Source organism: Dermacentor andersoni, unplaced genomic scaffold (genome assembly GCF_023375885.2).
Source record: "Dermacentor andersoni unplaced genomic scaffold, qqDerAnde1_hic_scaffold ctg00000039.1, whole genome shotgun sequence".
NCBI lineage: Eukaryota > Metazoa > Arthropoda > Arachnida > Ixodida > Ixodidae > Dermacentor > Dermacentor andersoni.
Window position 1 is genome coordinate 28,450,834 of NW_027314752.1, and position 18,280 is coordinate 28,469,113.

The 18,280-nt window shown below is 45.8% G+C and overlaps 1 long non-coding RNA gene across 1 annotated transcript; it reads right to left on the reverse strand.

Moving 5' to 3' along the window:
* Positions 1-487: 487 nt before the first annotated feature.
* Positions 488-17,391, reverse strand: LOC129382738 (uncharacterized). Its single transcript, XR_008610784.2, has 2 exons — positions 17,066-17,391; positions 488-3,074 (listed from the first exon to the last, which is right to left on the reverse strand). It is a non-coding gene; the product is annotated as an uncharacterized lncRNA (long non-coding RNA).
* Positions 17,392-18,280: the final 889 nt, after the last annotated feature.

Genomic DNA, 18,280 nt, shown 5'->3' on the forward strand with positions numbered 1-18,280 from the left:
GCTTTTTCTGAATGCTACCAATTCTTGCTTCATTCTCCTTTTCACCACATGTGCTTCATGGCAATCTCTTTCATCTTTCCATCCCTTCTCCTTTCCCATGCTGTTGGCCAACGTGCAGGTGTTGTCTATGCGCTAGACAGTTACGATGTGGTCAGCAGGCTTTGCATTTCTCTGTCAACCAATTTCTCTCTTTGCTTTTGTGATCAAGTCCGCCTGACCCTTAGCTTACTGTATACAATGAAAACAAAGCTTTTTTTTTTTCATGAAATGGGCAAGCACTTGCATCTCTTGCAAAGGATCTTCTAGTAAAGTTTCTCGTTCCTGCAATCACACTGAACATGCACATCCATCATAATTTTTATGCATCTAAAACGCACCGCCAGAAAGAGTAACAAAAACCAGCTATATTTTCAGATAACACTTGTGGCTAAGAAAGCAAACCAACACCAATTATGGGTGGTCTCCATTTTTTATTTTTTTTTCAACATGCAAGGAGCATTGTGCACACACCTCTCAAGCATAAATGGAGCACGTATGAGCCATGATGCCTCAATGGCTCCCATGTCTGATCACCCAAAAGAAGGCAGGCCAAACATAAAATTTGTTTTTTGGAAATTCCGTTTATTATAGCTAAAACTTATCTTGAAAACACAAAAAGTAGTCTTCATTTCAAGACCGTGCAACCTCTGGCTGTATTTTGCAAAGCATGAAAACGTGAAAATATACTAAATTGAAATGGCAACAGCAAAGAAACACTGGCTTCCATCTTCTGCAATGCAGAAGAGAGTGACACTGTACACAGTAATCCAAAGTATGGACCCAACTTGGTCGTAGCATACATGCTCTGTGCTGATGTAACTTTAATTAGAACTGAAGTGTGGCATCCACTACTCGCCTGTGTCGTCAAAGGCCATTTCATGTTGCCACACATTCTTTATCCGCTACCTGAAACGATTACATTACACCATGAGGATGACAAAGCTCACATGCATTAGAGGAAAATTGGTTGGCTATCTTGTCTCCCATACAACTCCGCCAAATACCTGCAATTAGTGTAAGTATGCTAGTTCCTTGCACTGTTTCCCATAACATCTTTGTTGAAGGTACTGGGTAACAATATCTCAATCACTTCACAAACTGCGGATATTATTGTTAATTTTTAAAGCGAACAGCTTTATTTGCCTCTCGACAGCACATGGCATAATTTGTTTAATGTAAGAGGTTGAAGCAATTCATCGGCATGCGCTTCACAATGTGCCTTGCAAAGATTCCTCATTAGCAAATATACTGTTTCGAGAGTTTTCATTTCAGTTTGCTGACACAATGACAAGAGACAGGAGGGAAGCTATGAAGCTGCTTGTCTCTCCACACCAAAAGCCAGCACCTATAGACTCTGCTAAAGATGTACTTCTCAAAATCTGGCTACTCCTTGACCAATCTGTGCAAAAATGTTAAATATGTGAGTCAGAAGCTATGTCAATCAGGCTGCTGCCACTCAAAGGGCAAAGCTCCTTGAAACAGCAAAGCTCAAAAAAGAAGGAAAGAAGAGCACGTGTGAATGTTTCATGCTTTATCATGTAGAATAAAGGTTTCACCAACGCCAGGAATGCCACGCATCAGTGCCAGCGGGAACATCGTCTTGAGAATGGCTCCTTGATTTGGATTACATATTTCAACTAACAATTCTGCTGTATTGATTTATAGGTTGTATTTATGAAATCAGCAGCAATTCTGCTCGTACAGTTTGAGAAATACGCCAAAATTGATGCATGGTTCTTTCACATAAGAATTTGAAGGATAAATTCTATGAAGCGTTACAAAGGCAGAAACAGTGTTCGAAGGTGTCAGAATGAGGGCCATGAAATGAGGTCCTTGACTAACCGAACAGTGCCGCTGCTGCAGACATTTTAAGCATGAAATGCTTTTGGCTCCTGTTGTCAGCCACCTTCAATGAACCAAAAGCCAGAGTCATTATCCTGTCACTCAAACCAGCTCATCCGGGCAAACAGTCAAGACTGCAATACATATGCTAGTTACTTCCCAAACATGTTACAAAAAATATTGCTTCTGAGTTCTAAATATTTGCTCACAATATCACTCAAGCTGTAACTTCTAGTACGCTGAAGTTTTATTGGTCACTTCTAATAGCGACGTTCAGAGGCAGATACAAGGCACTGTACACTTGATTGTCATTTTTTGGCACTGAGACACAGTTGCTTGTGCTCTTTTCAATGCCAGCAGTCCGCGAGGTCCACGGCGCATCTGGTGGACCGAGACGAGACTTGCAATGGGGTTCTGTCTTTGACAGGAAACTTGCTTCCATATGGACCAATGTACAGTTGCGTGGTGGGGTGGGGTGTGCCGTTGGGAATGTACGCTACACCCATTTTAAGATTGTGGCTAGTATCATCTACAATCAATCTGCTTTGTTGGCAGCCATTTCGTGCTTACATCCACTCTCGATTACAGGAGAGCCAGTATTTTTTAGTGTCACCAGAACAGCCTGAAAATGCTCATACAAAATTCTCCAAAGAGCGCAAGCGCTTCCGAGCTTTTTTAGTCTGTACATTCCAGCTATCTGAAATGAATCCAAGAAAGTAGTGGATGTTAAGGATATGATCATAGAGCTATGGCATATTACTTCGAGGTAGATGAAGTGGTACACGAAGGTGTCTTGTGTATTCTATTTCAGTGATAACATCATAGTGAACTGTTGGATAGTGTTCAGGAGAGATGCCGCACTAGTGCAGCCAGCATCAAGTGCAATCAAAATGTGGCTTTGCCGTTGTTCAAAGCAGATATTACATTCGCCCTACAGCAGAAAGGAAACGAAGCAACACCTTCAAGAAGGCAGTCCCCAAACAGCAAAAAAAAGAAAGGTTGGAGGACACTTAAGCTGCGCGTTTAAGAGTGGAACACGATAGCATTAAAAGATCCCTGGCTGCTTCTCACGCTTCCGGGCAGCTGCAGCTTATGCTTCTGTAATGTTTTCCTGGAAATGCTGGTGGCAAACGCTATGCACGAAGGCGAGCTTTCTGGGGTGTGCCACTCCTAAGACAGACCTGAAATGGCAGCTGGAAAAGGGGTTTGTGTTTGAGTTTCTGCACAACAGAATTATGTTTTCTCGCATATTCAAATTACAATCCAACGCTATCATGTCTCGAGGTTGTGTGCAAGTCATACTTTATGAATTTTTCACACATTCTACTTTGAGAATTTTAATTCGTTCAGTAACGCCTATATGCCACGTGGAGGGCCTGCATGAATCGGGATGCATGGTTTGGGATTAATTTTCTCATGAAAAAGGTCGCCAACACCACTGCTGGATTTTCAGCGACATGGGGCCCTGAACGCTACGGCTGTTAATATTGTGAATCAGTTCCAAGCCAACAGCACATGTGCCATGCACAAAAAAAATCAAAGTAGATGCACTTGCGCACTTCCCAAACATTTTTTTACAAGAAAGGCAGAGGAAAAACCTATGCTGCTAAGACATCAGATGAGTAATATGTAAAACATGCAATATAAAGTTTAATTGTACACCCGACAAGGACTATATGGTAACGTAGATTGGAGACTGAGTCTTGCAGAATATACGCTTCTCTTTAATGGCGGGCCAGAACAAGAGCGTGCAGCTTACGCACTTCATCGTCTTTAGTGGCACCGACCTTTGCGCGCGCCGTCCTGCGGTGCAGGAGCCCCACATCTTTGTGTCAATTGCCTCCCATGAGAAAAGCGACCGTCTCGGTCGCGTCAAAAAGTTATTTCAGTGACATAAGAAATGGAGCTCCTCAGGTGCATCTCGGCATTCACGTATGCGCATAGTATGGTTTCATGCGCACTACGTGAACAACTTCAGCGGGAGGACGACGACAGAGTGAACTGGGGTCAGAACTGTAGGGGACCACTTCGTAGGTCATGTCACAGAGGCGGCGTGTAACCTTGTAAGGACCAAAATACCGGCGGATCAACTTTTTTGAGAGTCCACGGCAGCGGACAGGCATCCAGACCCACACGCAGCCGCCGGTATTGTAATGGATGTCGCGTCGACCCTAGTTGTATCGAAGGGTGTCAGGGCTATTATCAGCCAGTGGTAGCATGGCGTCAAGTGTTGACCTGACGTGGCGCCCGTATACAAGTTTGAACGGCGTAAACTGTGTAGTCTCCTGTACAGCAGTGTTATACACGAAAGTCACATAGGGTAAGATCGCGTCCCACGTCTTGTGCTCTATGTCGACATACACGGAGAACAAATCAGCCAGCGTTCTGTTCAGACGTTCCGTTAATCCATTGGTTTGAGGGTGATATGCAGTGCTCTTGTGGTGAGAGCTATGCGTCAGCTGGAGAACATCCTGCATAAGTTCCACTGTAAATGCTGTACCGCGGTCAGTGATGAGAACAGACGGTGCACCATGTCGTAGGACGATGTCGCGTACAAAGAACTTGGCCACTTCATATGAATTTGCTTGCGGAATGGCTTGTTTCGGCGTAGCGGGTTAAGTAGTCGGTAGCGACGACTATCCATCTGTTGCGCGAAGAGGTCACTGGGAACGGTCCAAGTAGATCCATTCTATTTGTTGGAACGGTGCTTGAGGAAGGTCCACAGGATGGAGAAAGCCAGTCGGTTTAACTGGTGCTTTCTTGCGGCGCTGACAGTCGCGGCAGGTCTTCATGTACAGTTGCACAGAGGAATAAAGCCGGGGCCAGTAATACTTCTGTCGTATCCTTGCCTAAAGTCTTGGCAAATCCCAGGTGTCCCGCACATGGCTCATCATGGCAGGCTCGCAAAATGTCGTGGCGTAGTGCCGATGGCACGACAAGGAGGTACGTATTGGGGCCGCTTCCGCAGTTTTTCCTGTAAAGGACGTTGTTGTACAAGTAGTATGATGATAAGCCGTGCACGAGCGAGCGGAGTAAAACACCTTCAACTCCTTGGAGGTGTTCGATCCGCGGCAGCAGCTCAGCGTCAGCGCGCTGGTGCTCAGCCATCTTTATGGCGTCGATAACGCCGACAAATGGCAAGTCATGGTCAGGGTCCGATGAGGTCGTAGAGAGTGGTGCACGTGACAAACAGTCAGCGTCACTGTGCTTCCTGCCAGATCAGTAGACAACTGTAATATCATACTCTTGTAAGCGCAGGCTCCAATGGGCTAGTCTGCCTGAAGGATCTATTGAGGTTGGCAAGCCAGCACAGGGCGTGGTTGATCGCTGACAGCGTTAAAGGGTTTACCGTACAAGTAGGGTCAGAATTTGCCAATTGCCCACACAACCGCTAAGCATTCCTTTTCAGTAGTTGAGTAGTTTTCCTCAGCCTTGGTGAGACTGCGGCTTGCATAAGCAACGGTGCGTTCCGCACCAGCTTGCCACTGCACAAGTGCCGAGACTCACATTGCTGGAGTCAGTATGGATTTCAGTGTCAGCGTCTTCGTCGAAATGAGCAAGTATCGGGGCCTCTTGCAAACGCGCAATTCATTGAAAGACTGCTGCTGCTCATCCGCCCAAATGAAAGGCGCATCGTCGCATGTAAGCCCTGTCAGAGGCTCAGCAATTCTCGAGAAGCCCTTGACGAAGCGCCCATAATATGCGCACAAACTAAGGAAGCGTTGGACAGCCTTCTTGTCTGTGGGTGGTGAAAACTCGGCGACGGCAGCTAACTTGTCGGGGTCTGGTCGGACGCCTTGAGGACCAACGACATGGCGAAAAAATTTGAGCTCTTGGAACCTGAAGTACCATTTCTCAGGCTTGATGGTGAGGCCGGCAGTATGGATCGCAGTGAGGACACTCTCGGGTCATGTGAGATGTTCGTCAAACGTGCTCGAGAACACGACGACATCGTCCAAGTATACGAGGCAGGTTTGCCGTTTGAGTTCAGCAAGCACGGTATGCTGGTGGTATTAAAGGTGGCAGGTGAGGAACAGAGACCGAAGGGGAGAACTCTGAACTCATAAAGCCCATCAGGTGTCACAAATGCTGTTTTTTCACGATCCTGTTCATCAACTTCGATTTGCCAATATCCTGATTTAAGATCCAACAAAGAAAAAAACTTGGCATGTTGTAGACGATCCATTGCGTCGTTGATGTGTGGCAATGAATAAACATCACGCTTGGTGACACGGTTCAACTTTCTGTAATCTACACAGAAGCGTAGTGTGTTGTCTTTCTTTCTAACTAACACTGCAGGGGATGCCCACGTGCTGGTGGATGGCTGGATCACGTCGTCTTGGAGCATCTCTTTCACCTGATGCTTGATCGCTTCCCTTTCCACTGGAGACCCTCTGTAAGGATGCTGACAGACAGGACGTGCAGACTCGTCCGTAATAATGTGGTGCTTTGTGATGGACGTGCGCCGCACTTTGGATGACGTTGAAAAACAGTCCACAAATTCATTCACAAGACTCAGTAGACGGTCTTTCTGATGGTCTGGCAGAGCGGCGTTAAAGTGAATCCGTTCTTTTAGGCTGGGTAACCCAGATTGCTGAGACGATGCGGTTTCCAATGTGGCAATGTCAGTAACGTTAGTGATTTCGCGAGGAAATGAGCTCAGTTCAGCCATTTCGTTCGTCGCGGTACATGCCGATACTTGTTGCTAAAGTTTGTTAGCAAAATGACTGAACATTTGTTTTGCACCCGAAGAAGCCCTCTGGCTATACAAATGTGGCGCTCAAGAAGCAGGGGCATGTTTGCCTCAGCAATTCCTTCGGCGGCGTCCTCCATGTCGCATCGGACAAGGGTAAGCACGCTACTCTTGGGTGGCAACGTGATGTGATCGTCAGTTACGCAAAGCGCGATGTCACGGTCGTTGTCATTACTGTTCGCCATGGCTTGCGTAGTCGTGAAGCTGACTCTAGACTCTTGCAGGTCGATGATGGCACTGTTCGCCTCAAGGAAATCCATGCCGAGTATAAGGTCCTTTGAACATTCAGGAAGAATGACGAAGTCGCCGATGTACGTGAAGCCCTGCATGTTGACTCGTGCTGTGCACCGACCCATTGGAGTTATGAGATGCCCTCCTGCAGTACGAATCCGAGTTCCGGTCCATTGCGTCGAAACTTTGTTCAGCATACACGCGAGATTCTGGCTCATGACAGACGTGTCTGCACCCATGTCGATTAACGCCGTGACTTCGTGGTCATCTATGGTAACTCGTACGTCGCAGGATACTGACACGGAACTACACTGCTTTCTCTGCATCACAATTACGTCATATCGCGGTTGTCGTAGTGGAGGATCTTCAGCGTTCGCAATGTCAGCAACCTCACCTGCGCAGGTCGCTGGACTTAGTTTTCCTGGGAGGCAGGGCTGGGTGAGCGACGCCTCGTTGCTCTCGATGTGAGGAGGGGGCTGGAAGACCAGTTTCGGGCGGGTGACGGTGACCGGGGTTTAAGGAATCGTGGAGCAAACAAGGTCCTGGCCTCTGGGAGGTATGCTTCAAACTCCAGGGGGCGTTCACCATTGCACGGGCACGGTGCATTCAGTGAAAATCCAAGGAGCCCAGCTCGACGGTAAGGACACGCCCTGTAGAGGTGATCAGCTTCATCGCAATAAAAATACAAGGGCCTCCGGTCTGCGGTGCGCCATACGTCGCTCTTGCGGGGTGGTCGTGTTTCAGCCATGAATGGCGTGCGGCGAGGCCTGAAGTCGCCAGTTGCTTGTTCAACGGCGTGCACACCATGAAAGTCCGGGACGTCGCTCACATCGCGAAAAATACGAATTCCACGTTGCTTCCGCATACGACATGCAAGGTTGTGGCTGCCGTACCTCGTGCTGTGGTGTCTCGCTTCACTCTGGGACTTCGACTGACTGCCTGATTTCCTCCCGGACGACCTCAGCCAGATCGAGCCGCTGTACCGATGCTGGAGCCACCTGAAGATTTTGAAGCTACTCTCGAACGATAAACCTAATGAGCTCCCGCAAGGCGTCGGTATTGTCCAGGGGTATAGCGAGAGAGTCATGCGATAGGGTCGACACGTCGCGGTTCTGCCTTGTTCGCTGCTGCAGTGCCTTTTCCATTGATACGGCTTCCGCGAGAAACTCTGCAACAGTCTTTGGTGGGTTGCATATTAGGGCACCGAATAACTCTTGCTTGACACTGCGCATCAAGTTCCTGAGCTTTTTTCCTTCCGGCATGGATAGATCCGCACGTCGGAAAAGTCGGCATATATCTTCGAGAAACATTGCGACGCTTTCATTTGGCCTCTGTACTCTCGCCTGAATTGCAGATTCAGCTCGCTCCTTGTGATCGAAGCTGGCGTATGTGCCGATTAGCTGTTGTCAGAATTCGTCCCATGTCGATAGGGCCCCGCTTCACGATTCTCAAACCATGTCCACACATAGTCCTTGAGGGCAAAGTAGCCGTTCCGTAGCTTGCGCTCTGGAGTCCAGCCGTTGAATTCTGCAACACGCTCAAAGTGATCGAGCCAGTCCTCTACATCCTCAAAGGTGTCCCCATGAAAGGACGTGGGGATTCGTGGCTGGTTGAGGACGACCTCGGTCGGCGCGGTCGAGGAGATGGAACCGATGTATTCGTCCTTCTTACTTGACCGCGTAGAGGCTCATGCTCAGGCGGCAGTCCTTGAAGTCGGCAGCTTGTCCGTACTTGCACAGTAGTCAGCTTGACCGGACTTCGTACTGTGTTTGTAGGCGGTGTTCGATCTGGGAGTGGTAGCACGTACCCCGCACCTCCACCAGAAAAATGTAACGCAGATTGGAGACGGAGTCTTGCAAAATATACGCTTCTCTTTAATAGGGGGCCAGAACAAGAGCGTGTAGCTTACGCACTTCGTGTTTCATAGCGCCGACCTTTGCGCGCGCCGTTCTGCGGTGCGGGAGCCCCACATCTTTGTGTCAATATGCACCAATTGCACGCAGAATTGACGTCAACTCAGGGTGAAGGTCGCTTTCCAAGTTCTACCTGGTGTTGTCTACAGGCAACAAACGCACTGCTGAAGAAGCTTACACAAGCATTTTTCATTTTCCTTCACTGTCTTTAGTCTCTGTGTATTTTGTACATTTCCACCAAACCTAAATGTTTTCCCTGGGGTTTTTCATGTTTCATCCCTAACAGTTAATGCTCATTACAGTGTTGAAGATGTTTGCATGCTTTTTTCTTCTATGCACCACACTTAAAGAAGAGCCATCCTGTCAGCCACCTAGGTCTACTCCTTTTGCTCAACTACATTTTGGAGCCCAATGACGAGAAAGACTTCTCTAGCATACCTGAAGGTGATGAAGTAGAACAGGATTAGTGGCTGCGTGAGATATTTGAAGACATAATGATTTTTTTTCCAGACAAGATCTGAAACATGAGTTCCAAATTTATTAGCTTTCTTTTACCATTTTTTATAAGGCTATTGAGTAAAACCATCTTCATCTTCAATTACTGACTGAATTAATCTTTCATAGTAGCAACATTCTTGTATCATATAGCGTGTGTTGATGTTGGGCAGTGTTTTCGCAATAACAGCCTTTAGAGAGTTTTTATCTATGTGTAGCTGTTCGTCAGTCTCCTTCCCAGTAACACCTGCCATACATAGTGGCATGCAGATTGAAGTGTTCGGAACTAGGAATGCTACATTGAGGTTGATGTGGCTTCAGAAATTTACCACCAGACACTCGTGAGCCATGCAGGGGTTGTGGAAGCAAATAAATTACATAGGGTGGTGCCTAATGACATCGTGCCGAAAAAGCTTTACTATGTCACCTAGGGCTGCTTGGCTAAGGCCATAATCGGCTTTTGAGGGTTCTCACTCGTATCACCCCCTACCTCCCGGAGGAACTCAACCACTTGAATGGCACCTTGCCACGGGCATCAGTTATTTCTTTTTGTCAGAGATGATTATTAGACACGATTTCTTGTATCAACCTGAAAACAATGTGGTTCGTGACATTTCAAGAAGGTGGTGATCTCCAAGTTACTGTGGTCACTGTGTAAGGCGACTAGCACAACATCAAGTTCCATCTCGTGCATCAGGCAGAATGCTGCTATTTCCAAATAAATTTGCTAAATAGGTGACAGAGGTGATTGTGAAGGTGAAGTCGAGCGCTTACAGATTGAGAATGTTAATGGTTAAGGAGATTCAAAGCCGCATCCTCAAATACTCTGCGCAGCTTGCATGACAATGTTGAAACTCAAGCCTGCGTCCTTTGGACTAATATTTCACTGTTTTGTATGGCTACTTTTACAGACGACAAAAGCCAAACTTCTCCAGGTTTAAGATTGGTTTTACGACAGCTATGACAGAGCCAACTCCTTGGTGCACGCTTATGGTAGTGGTGACGAAGCCATCAGGAGCACTCTACACTTTTATGGATTATACAAAAACTGAACAAGCAAGTTCTATGAGCATCATATCCAATTCCTGCAGTAGAGCATACCCTTCAGATACTACGAGTCACAGCTTGGTGTATGAAAAATTGATGCCCAAATTCAGGGTTTTGGCAAATCCCTGAGAAATGACGGAAAGTTCTTGACCACCTTTACAGCACCATTCCATTGGTTTCACTTTAACTGCTCATGCGATTTGGTATCTGGCGTGCCCCAGATCAAATACAATGGTATATGAATGATATTCATCCAGAACTTACATGTGTTGCTTGTCATATGGTCGAGGTTATCAGTTGATGCTCAACTAAACAGCAACACAACAAACTCTGCAGTACATTTGAGGGCACCCACTGGGCAAGAGCTGCCATCAACAAAGAGAAATGTAAGTTTGGCATCACAATAATATCCTACTTGGGGCATATCATGAACGAAAACAAGCTCAAAGCTGTCACAGACATGCCAAGACCATCCTCCAGAACTACAGCTGCTAATGGGCATGACCACCTATCTAGGTTTATTCGCTCCTAACATGACAAACACTACACCCATTGCCCAGCATGCTGTTTTCAAAGCATGGTTTATCTGGAACCCACACAGGTTCAAGAATTCTCAAAATGGAAAGAAATACTTTCTTCAGATCCAGTGCTTGGCTGGCGCTCCTCAAAATGAGACCAGCTGCTAATCACAGCTGATGCTTTGTGCTGTGGTCTAGTTGCAGTGCTCAGCCAAAAGCAAGACGATGGGCAACATGTTACTAGATACGCCTCAAGATATTTTGCAGAGACAGAATGCCTGGCTATGCCTAGATATAGAAAGAAGTGCTTTCTTTCTTGCAAGCTTGAGATAAATTCTATAAATGGGGCAACAATCTGTTTCCCAAATCATAAAATGCACACATGATTGATACATTATGAGGCATAATGTACATCTTAGGCAAAGACTTTCCCGCAGCTGATACACTGTCAAGTTCTCATGTGAAGGAGAATAACAGGCACCAGAAGGGCCTACCAAGATTGAAGGCTATGCATGCTGCCTCTCCCCACCTTCTTTACAAGAACTGAAGAAAGAACAAGTACTAGATTAATGCTGCTGCCAACTTCGCATCTTCACTTGAAAGAGCTGGCCAAGGTGTTGCAAAGTCTGAAAGAATTCTGGCTTCACAAGGACGATGTAGTCCAAGACATGTTGACATTGTGGCAACAAAACCATCGCGCCCAAGAAGCTACAGGAGCTTACCCACCCAGCACTTCTCACTTGAAGGCCACTTTGGAATCAATAAATGCCTAGCAAGACGACAAAGTACTGCATCATAAATACATACAAACAGCAAATGTCTTCAAGTCATGTCATGCATGCTAGCACCACAGGGCTAAGAGAAGGGTGACACTCCTGCAACTGGGATTCTGAGAAAAGCTGTTACAGAAGTTCACCATGGACATATTTTCTATTGGAGGGGTGCGGTGGCTCATCATAACAAAATACTAGTAAGGGTATCCTGAGCTAGTACTGGCTAGTTTGACAGGACCTGTGGTTGTGACTCAATGCCTCATTGTTTTCACACGGCGTGCAATAGTGTAGTGGCCGTGAACCACAACAAACTGTAGCTTGGAAAAGGGCGCAGCTCGCTGTTCGCAGAATTCATAAGAATTCCAACAAATGGCATGCAGTCCACACTACCGACACCGCAGTGATCGCACAGAAGCCACTGTAAACTTATCCAAGAACTCCCTTGAGACGTCAGGTGATGCCTACAAGACACGATTATAGACTGAGCCTTCTGAAATATAGCTCCTCGTTAGTGCAAATGCTTACGAGCCGAAGCCTTAGGACTACACTTCAAGCTACTGCAGACAGCTTCTTTCCACAACTCCCGGACCGGAGGAAAATGAAAGTGCATGAGCAAAAGTGCTGGCAGAAACAGAAAACTTACTCTGATGTTGGGCATGGCATGCAAGATCTACCCAATTTGTATCCAGACATTAATGTCCGAGTAGTTGACCTGGAAAATGCAGGCACACTTCAGCAGCCAGGAGATAAGCCCAGGTCATAGTGGATAGAGACGGACAAAAGGACCATTCATCTCAAACAGGACACAACCAGTGCCACTGCCTCTGGCTACATAATCAAGGGTTCGACGAAAGTTCGTCTGATCAGGCATGGAAACGGGGAAAAAAAAAAGAAAATGTTATCTAAGAAATAATAGTCACACGACTATTATTTGCCAAACATGCGCAGGAACATAGTCACAAGATTGACTGGGACAATGCCACTGTTGTTGCCAAAGAAAAGAACATGTCATCCCGGCGGCTGCTAGAATCGCTAATCATTCAATCAACGCCAGCTACGATGAACCAGACACCAGGGACTATGCCTGCCATTTACGCATGTTTGTTACGTCACGTGCTGGCTACATAAGTGACGACGATTTCCTGTCAAACTCAGTGAACAAGGAGCCCGTATGCAGTTCCAAAACGTCGGGTTATACATCAGACTTGGTCAGTGACCGTGAACCCCCCTTCACGTCTCTGGCTAAGGGAGAACACAAGCAGCCACAAGACTGTACCAAAGAGGTTCCGTTTTGTAGAGATCCTCGGCATCAACACCATAGAAGTGGACAATGCATAACACCAACTAAGCAGTAAGCAACATGACCCTTTTTATACAGGGAAAGATGTGCTACAAAGATGCTCGTACTACTGTAAGGAAGGCTAATGTGCATGCTTGTAGAAAATGATCACAATAAAAAACTCACCTCTTGCTTTGTGCTCAATGTTGAGGCTACTATTCTGAATCACAATTACTTTATCCCACCTAGCTAACAGTTTGCCAAATCTCGAAGAGGTTTTAATAAGAATTTTGTCTCGACTACCCGAAACGCCAGTCTGTGTAGTAGTGTTACACAGTGTTGGGTTCAAATCTGCCATAATCATGAATCCGAATGAACTTGCCCACATTTCAGTTATTCTGCAAAAGTATTTGGCATCACTTCGTTGCTTCTATACGCACTGAGGCAATCACAGCTGTGAAACATATTTAGGTCGTACTGAAGATGTTTTCGGATTCCTGATTAATAAGAATACAGCTGGTAACGTAGAGGACTTCTATAGCATTAACGAGAGGGTGGCAGGTCTCGTTGCGACACTTAATAAGAGGTACAAATTGAAGGTCGTACAGGTCTACGCCCCTACATCCAGTCATGATGACCAGGAAGTCGAAAGCTTCTATGAAGACATAGAATCGGCGATGGGTAAAGGCAAAACAAAATACACTATACTGATGGGCGACTTCAATGCCAAGGTAGGCAAGAAGCAGGCTGGAGACAAGTCAGTGGGGGAATATGGCATAGACACTAAATATAGCAGGGGAGAGTTACTAGTAGACTTTGCAGAACAGAATAATATGCGGATAATTAATACCTTCTTCTGCAAGCAGGACAGCCGAAAGTGCACGTGGAGAAGCCAGAATGATGAGACTAGAAATGAAATAGACTTTATACTCTGCGCAAACCCTGGCATCATACAAGATGTGGACGTGCTCGGCAAGGTGCGCTGCAGTGACCATAGGATGGTAAGAACTCGAATTAGCCTAGACTTGAGGAGGAAATGGAAGAAGCTGGTACATAAGAAGCCGATCAATGAGTTAGCGATAAGAGGGAAAATCGAGGAATTCCGGATCAAGCTACAGAACAGGCATTCGGCTTTGACTCAGGAAGAGGACCTTAGTGTTGAAGCAATGAACGACAATCTTGTGGGCATCATTAAAAAGTGTGCAATAGAAGTCGGTGGTAACTCCGTTAGACAGGATACCAGTAAGCTATCGCAGGAGACGAAAGATCTGATCAAGACACGTCAATGTATGAAAGCCTCTCACCCTACAGCTAGAATAGAACTGGCAGAACTTTCGAAGTTAATCAACAAGCGTAAGACAGCTGACATAAGGAAGTATAATATGGATAGGATTGAACATGCTCTCAGGAATGGAGGAAGCCTAAAAGCAGTGAAGAAACTAGGAACAGGCAAGAATCAGATGTATGCGTTAAGAGACAAAGCCAGTAATATCATTACTAATATGGATGAGATAGTTCAAGTGGCAGAGGAGTTCTATAGAGATTTATACAGTACTAGTGGCACCCACAACGATAATGGAAGAGAGAATAGTCTAGAGAAATTTGAAATCCCACAAGTAACGCCGGAAGAAGTAATGCTTTGGGAGCTATGCAAAGGGGGAAGGCAGCTGGGGTGGATTACGTAACAGCAGATTTGTTGAAGGATGGTGGGCAGATTGTTCTAGAAAAACTGGCCACCCTGTATACGCAACGCCTCATGACCTTGAGCGTACCGGAATCTTGGAAGAACGCTAACATAATCCTAACCCATAAGAAATGGGACGCCAAAGACTTTAAAAATTCTAGACCGATAAGCTTACTGTCCGTTGCCTACAAAGTATTTACTAAGGTAATCGCAAATAGAATCTGGAACACCTTAGACTTCTGTCAACCAAAGGACCAGGCAGGATTCCGTAAAGGCTACTCAACAATAGACCACATTCACACTATCAATCAGGTGATAGAGAAATGTGCGGAATATAACCAACCATTATATATAGCTTTCACTGATTACGAGAAAGCGTTTGATTCAATCGAAACCTCAGCAGTCATGGAGGCATTACGGAATCAGGGTGTACACGAGCCGTATGTAAAAATACTGAAAGATATAATGCTTCACATCAACCATGGTCCTCCATAAAGAAAGCAACAAAATCCCAGTAAAGAAAGGATTCAGGCAGGGAGATATGATCGCTCCAATGCTATTCACAGCGTGCTTACAGGAGGTATACAAAGACCTGGATTGGGAAGAATCGGGGATAAGAGTTAATGGAGAATACTTTAGTAACTTGCGATTCGCTGATGATATTGCCTTGCTTAGTAGCTCAGGGGACCAATTGCAATGCATGCTCACTGATCTGGAGAGGCAAAGCAGAAGGGTGGGTCTAAAAATTAATCTGCAGAAAACTGTTTAACAGTCTCGGTAGAGAACAGCAGTTTACGATAGGTTGCGAGGTACTGGAAGTGGTAAGGGAATACATCTACTTAGGGCAGGTAGTGATCGCGGATCCGGATCATGAGACTGAAATAATCAGAAGAATAAGAATGGGCTGGGGTGCGTTTGGCAGACATTCTCAGATCATGAACAGCAGTTTGCCATTATCCCTCAAGAGAAAAGTGTATAACAGCTGTGTCTTACCAGTACTGATGTAGGGGGCAGAAACCTGGAGGCTTACGAAAAGGGTTCTACTTAAATTGAGGACGACGCAACGAGCTATGGAAAGAAGAATGATGGGTATAATGTTAAGGGATAAGAAAAGAGCAGATTGGGCGAGGGAACAAATGCGAGTTAATGACATCTTAGATGAAATCAAGAAAATGAAATGGGCATGGGCAGGATATGTGATGAAAAGGGAAGATAACCGATGGTCATCAAGGGTTACGGACTGGATTCCAAGGGAAGGGAAGCGTAGCAGGGGGCGGCAGAAAGTTAGGTGGGCGGATGAGATTAAGAAGTTTGCAGGGACGGCATGGCCACAATTAGTACATGACCGGGGTTGTTGGAGAAGTATGGGAGAGGCCTTTGTCCTGCAGTGGGCGTAACCAGGCTGATGATGATGATGAAGATGTCAAAGGCCCTGTAACATATGTGCTGAAAGGAGCAATGACAACTTACGACATTGACAGATGCCATTCAAATGAGCGTTGCTGTGCCAGTCGAAATTGCTGCTTTGACATTGGCTAAACTTGAGACAGAATAGCATGAGGCAAAGTGAAAAGAGAACAAAGGTGCATTTTTGGAGCTACATCGCCTCATTGCTCCAATGCCCAAGCATTTGATAATTCATTCATACAATGCGACGGCCTACGCAAAGCCACGTTTGGATGAACCAATGTCTGCTTTCAAACAACACAAAATTCCACTTTTTCACGCACTAACCAAGAACTGGCAGGTTTGAGGATTTACGAGTGTCAAGAAATATTGAATCTGTCATTCATATGTGTACACTTTGTCGCATTATCTTCGTATTATCAAGTGTATGCTTGAAAGCGCAGACACTAGTGCTGGCTTGCTAGCTAAACGCACTTTCAAGTGGCAGCTGGTGATAGAAATCTTCGAGCATTTGTCTATAAAAACGTTTGCGTAGATTTCGCTGTATGCTCATGCGCTTTCACTGCAACGCACTGCGTGACCTCTGCCTGTCAGGCCAAGCAGAAGAGCGCCAAGGGACGAAAATTCTTCATTTGGCACTGTAAATACGTATGTCTCTATTATAGTGTGCCTGTATATATACTTCGGCGACGGCAATGATGCCAGCGCTTGCAACAGTCGGCAATTTAAAGAGCGTGTCACAGCGTTCGCTCTCCATGTGTACAATCTAACACGGCGAGTCTCTTTTTGCATGCGGAAGCAGCCTTCTGGATCTAAAAACACTGCTATCGCGCGCGCAACAGAACAAAGGGGCGGTAGTGCGCATAAGGTTAAAATCGTAGTCCGCAAGATATGGGCTATAAATAACGGCTCAAACACGTTACAGATGGGTGTCAATTTAAGGCGTGCAGAGCATTTAAAGCGTACTTTTAGCGAGGACTTCAGGCGGCGTGAAAAATGATGCCTATTCATGCATAAATAACACAAAAAAAAAAATTATGTGCGCCCCAGATGAGTTGAAAGTGGTCGCAAACAGCTACCTTACCTGTCTATGTGAATGACAGGTGCAGCCTCTGAGCTTCTATACGATCTCTATTCGGTATTCTATTGGGTACAAGAAAGAGTTATTACGCGGAAGGATAAGGAACAGCTTGGGATAACCAAGAAAGCTTAGATGTACCATCGAAGCTCCCATGTTACGCTCACGTCCACGCTCACATCCAATTGACAGGAAGCCGCCATGACACATTTTGACTACCGGAAACAGATGGCGCTTAGAGCCCTAGAATGTTAGAGTTACTTTAAAGAATGTTGAAACAGTTTTTCGTTTAAAACATTTTACGTATTGCTTATTTTAATTGCCAGTTTTCGTTTTCGTTCTCTGTCCAAAGAATTGCCAACAAAAAGTACGATTTTCAAACGGTTTATTATCACGAATGGCAGCGAAAACCGAAACCGAAACCAGGGCGACGCACTCGTTGTGGGTACAGTTTTCTTAACCTCGATCAATGCCTCGATGATAGTGCAACGAAGCCAGAACATATGTGTACAAGGGCGATGGGTGCTACATTCATAAGAACAATATCTCGACATTGGACAATGCTGCATAACATAAGCTTGCAGCTGTAGTTTTCACACATTTTTTACACATGGTACGCTTCGGTTCTTTTCGGATTTACTCTCGGACACATTTTAAACTGCGCCACTACGCACATGCCAACATTTCGTCACAATTTCTTTAATGCGGCATTTAGTTCATCGAGTACACCGACAAAACATGCGCGGAAATGCTTTCGAGCACCTGTCTCAGCAATCCCCGCCGCACTCCGCTTCCCCCCCCCCTTTCTTTTTCTATACCACCGCTAATTAATGCACATGTGTTAACCTCCGCATACAAATCACTCGTGGTGTGTCCCTTATTCACTCCGAATTAAAAGTCGGTGCTGTAAACTTACGTACGTACAGTCCTATACACTGCGTGACATGAAAACTGTTTACAGCGCAAACACATGCAACCACAAAGTATAAGGGACAGGACACAAGCGCTCTAAGGGACAGGACGCAGCGCTTGTGTCCTGTCCCTTATACTTTGTGGTTGCATGTGTTTGCGCTGTAAACAGTTTTCATGTCAAGTATGCACCAACTCGCCCAGAAAGAAGTTTTAATGCTATACACTGCGGCTGGTCGCGTCTCAATCCCGTGTTTCTCTAGTTTTAACGCCCGCGCAATACGTATGTAGTACTCAACAATCGGTTTGCTC